The sequence below is a fragment of the Fukomys damarensis genome, unplaced genomic scaffold (assembly GCF_012274545.1).
Source record: "Fukomys damarensis isolate Sample0158 unplaced genomic scaffold, DMR_v1.0_HiC HiC_scaffold_16, whole genome shotgun sequence".
Taxonomy (NCBI): Eukaryota; Metazoa; Chordata; class Mammalia; order Rodentia; family Bathyergidae; genus Fukomys; species Fukomys damarensis.
The window spans coordinates 22271895-22276738 of NW_022900928.1; positions in this window are offsets into that span (position 1 = coordinate 22271895).

The following is a 4844-nucleotide window of genomic DNA, read 5'->3' on the forward strand; positions in this document are numbered from 1 at the left end:
TGATATGATTCTTTTAGTTCTCTTGGAAAGATACCCAGCAGAGGGATGGCTGGGTCAAATGGAACCTCCAGTCCAAGCTCCTTGAGGTATCTCCATATTGATTTCCATAGTGTTTGCACCAGTCTGCACTCCCACCAACAATGGAGAAGGGTTCCTTTCTCCCCACAACACCGCCAACATTTGTTATTGTATGATTTCTTGATAGCAGCCATTCTTTGTGGGGTGAGGTGGAATCTCAGTGTTGTTTTCATCTGCATCTCTCGAATGACCAGTGATATGGAACATTTTTTCAAATATTTTCTTGCTGCTTTTACTTCTTTGTCTGAGAAATGTCTGTTCATTTTGGATGTCCATTTTTGAATCGGGTCTTTATATTTGGCAGCCCATTTCTTATTACATGGGTGATATCAATGCTTTCATGAGAAGTGAAAAAATTGATATTTCTGAATATTTTGTAGTTGCTATGTATTTCTTGAGACAGTTTTGAACTCTTGACTTTTTGTGTCCTTCCATGCTATATCATGATCACCATCAACAAACTAATGGAATATAGTAACTTCAATATATGTATGAAATGAAGCTCTTAATATAACATTATAATGTAGACCCTACATACAAATTAGGTAAAAAACTAATGGAAAATTTTCTAAGATAAAAGGGAATATTAGGTATCATTGAAGCATCTGAGGGCTACATGAGGAAATATAGTACACCAGAGAGAAATCACAACATTTCATTACATGTGACTAAATTTGCAAGAAATAATAAGATAAGCTATTAGGATTCTATTAATCCCTGTCTTGTCATGGGACAAAAATATCTAACAGCCTGTGACTTGAAGGAGGAGAAATTTAATTTGGCTCACAGTTTTAAGAGAGTGCAGCCCATTGTTGGTTGTCTGTGAGGCAGAGTGGTAGGGCATTTCATGGCTGTCAGGAAGCAGAGCATGGAAAGAGATGGGGACAACAATATACCCTTCCAGGTAACCCCTCAGTGATCCACCCCTTGCGTCCAGGCCCTACTTCCAAACATCTGACACTTCTAGCAGGAGAGTTTAGGTTGAAACCATAAAATTCTACCTCTCATTCTCAAAAGGTTCATGCCCATCTCATTATGCAAAATGCATTTAGCCCATCTCTAAAAAACGCCAGTCTTAATAGTTCCAGTATCACTACATATCTAAGTCCAAAATCTCCTCTGAAACACAAGACAAACTCTGAGCTGTGAGTCCCTATGATGATCAAGAAAAAAGTTAAATACTTCCAAAACGTGATGGCACAGTGTAAATGTTTCCATTATGAAAGGAAGTAATGTGCAATAGAACGAAATTAGACCAAATGTAACCCAACAGGGAAGACATTAATTTCTATAACTCCAGGATTAACACCTGGGACAGGTTGTGGTGAGATGTGAGGGCCCAAAGATCTGAGTAGATTAGCCCTTTTGGCCTTTCAGGTTGCAGCCCACATGGCTTCTCTCTTGGGCAGGCTCTCCACTTCCTGAGATTTTCCTCAGCATACCTTCTCCTTTCCTGGCACCTCCAACATTCTGGGGTCTCCACTGCACTTCCAGTTTCACTCTCATAGCTTCATGCTTTGCCTTTTCAGAAGGTCTTTCCCTGACCTCCCAGGGCGTCCTCTGAAATCTGCATGAAAACATCCATGACCTTATAATTCTTGCATTCTTCGTGCCTGCAAAACCAGCACCACATGGATAATGCCTTGGTCTACTTTCAGTAGGAACAATAGCTGTTCCATTCCCACCGTGGCTCCAGCAGTGTCTGAGTGCTTAGATGGTGGAGTATGTGGAAATGCTTAGTGAGGAATCAATTTTCCTGTAGCCCTTCTCCTTAAGGGTGCCCACAGGCTTTTTTTTTTTTCCAAATGAAATGTTTACACTGTTGCACCTTTGAGCTTGTAATGAATGAAATCTTGCTGGTGCAAAGTATTTGGCTTTTTTTCAATCTTAATCTTTTATCAACAACCATGCCCTCTATGGCCCAGACTTTGCAGCTATTTCTTTCTGGCCAAGCTTCAAGTTTATCAAATCATTCAACTTTAATTTTTTTTCTCCTGATCTAGCTGAAAGGGGCCATCAGTATCCATACTACAACCTGAACACTTAGAAGCTTTGAGATTTTCTCTGCCATATTAATTAGTCCACTGCCCTCAATCTCAGTCTCTCACAAAAATCTCAGGACACTGGCAAAATGAACACAGATTTTCTGCCAGAATGTAATACATATGGCCTCTAGTCAAATGGCTAATGAAGCCCTTGATTCCCAACTGAAACTTCCTGAGCCTGGCCTTCACTGTACACATTCCTATCAGCATTCTAGTCTTCTGAGCTCCTATCAGTACTGCACATCAAGCACTGCTCACAATCTAGGGCTTCTTTAGTCTATATCTCCAAACTTTTCCAAAGTCTTTTCTGTAAATCAGTTCTAGAGGTTTCTGAATCACATAGTTGGGTACAGTTGCAGTGACAACCCCATTCCTAGTACCAAAACCTAGTCCTTCCCTATCACTTTGACAAAATATACAACATTCACAGCTCACAGGAGGAAAGTTTATTTTGGCTCACAGTTTTCAGAGGATTCAGTCTATAGTTGGTTGGTTCCAGGGAAGAATGGCATGGGAGAGGCCACAAAGAAGAGAAATAGAAAGAGGAAGTGCCAGGGAGAAGAATACACCATTATAGGTCATTCTCCCAGTGACTCAACTCTGACAACCAGGCCCCATCTCTGAACACGAGACTCTGAAGGAATATTTTAAACCAAAACCATAACGATGGCTATCCTGACAATTTTAAGTAAGATTTTGAAACTGTTCCTGCATTTTTATACAAGCTACCCTCAAAGTTATTCAACATTAAATTAACCAATTTCCTCATATATTCCTCTTATCATTTGACTCTTTCTTAAGAATTCTCAATTTGTATTAATATAGCATATACATTCTACTATCATTGATATTATATTTTGTAATTAATATTCATGAATCTCAATAATATCTACTTAATAATATCTGCTCCCCATCTACACCAAATCAACCTTGTATTTTACTTATCCTCAACATGAAATACCCGTTCTGGTGACACTATTCACCTTTACATACTCAGTAATTAAAAAAATTATTGGCATGCTCAACTTTTCATTCATTCATTCATTCATTCATTTATTATTCTTTATGCCCCTATTCCGTTCTAGACACTGTGATAGGCTATGAGGATGTAATGGTGAATAAAACAAAACAGATATAAATTATCCCTTTGTTATTTAGAGATTAATAGGGAAAATATACTGCATGTTATAAGGTAAATGTCAAAGATTGTCAGAGAAAAATGTTCCAGAAGTAGAATTTAGCCTAACAATTGAAATAATTATACAGATGAAAAATTGTGAGTGTTTATAAAGATCAGGAGGTGTAGGGAGAAGGAGAGCCAAGAATCAAGAAGGTAAGAATCCAAAGAAAGAATTGAAAGATGATCAGCACTTATGGAGCTTAAAGTGACGCAAGATAAAAAGGGGTCAAATGTGGAAGTAAGGTCATCTTTACCAATGAAAGAATTACAAGTTGTGAATTTTCTATTATTGTAGCAATTTATGGCTATCTAAGTAGTTCTATAATGGCATTTTCATTTTCTCAATGCTAGATCATCAACTTGTAATGCTTTTATCAGAGGAATGATAATTACTGATAAAGTCTAGCAGGAACAAATTGAGTTGAATAAATATTCAGCCTCAGCTGCAACACTTTTTCATTCTGAAGGACTCAATTTCTGTTTTTGACTTCTTTATTATACCATAAGATCTGCTAGATTAAGGACTAATTTCATTTTTTGCATTAAGTTTATTGGTATTTTTTAGGTAAATAGTACACTTACATTCACCATTGGGATTTTGTACCTTTACATGATGTGTCTTGGTTCTTATTTTTTTTCCCATTCCCCTGCCCTCCCTTCACCCTCTTCCACCCTTTCCTATTTACAAAGACTTTGGTTCCATTTTTCCTTTTCTGATATTTTTCTTTTCCCTTCTTTCCTTTTCCCTACCCTTGCCACTTGCCCTACTCTTTTGGCCATTTTCTTCCTATTTCACATTATCAATTATACAATTTGAACCTTATTTACACTTTTAGTTTTGCACACCAGAGAAATTATTTGGTATTTACACATGTGTGTCCTATTTATTTCACTTATGAGTATGGCCTCAATATGCAACCATTTAACTACAAATGACTCTTGTTTCCCATTTTATGGCTGGTAGTACTACATTTTATAGAAAAACCACATGTTCTTTATCCAGTCTCCAGTTGATGGGCAATTGGACTGGTTCCAAGTTTTAGCTATTGTGAACTGTGCCGCTATAAACATGGGCACACATATATCACTGTGATGTGATTCTTTCAATTCTTTTGGAAGGATATCCAGCAGGGGGATAGCTGGGTCGAATGGGACCTCTAATCCTAGTTCGTTGAGTTATCTCCATATTGACTTCCATAGTGGTTGCACCAGTCTGCGCTCCTACCAACAATGAAGAAGAGTTCCTTTCTACCCACGACCCCACCAACATTTGTTATTGGTTAATTTCTTGATAAGCAGCCATTCTTTCTGGGGTGAGGTGAAATCTCAGTATTGTTTTCATCTGCGTCTCTCAAATGACCAATGATGTTGAACATTTTTTCATATATTTATTTGCTGCTTTTACTTGTTTGAGAAGTGTCTGTTCATTTCAGATGCCCCATTTTGAATCAGGTCCTTATATTAGGGGGTCTGATTTTTTTGAATTAAGAACTAAATTCATTTTTTTCAAAATTTGTCACAATGCTTGACATGATAGGTCC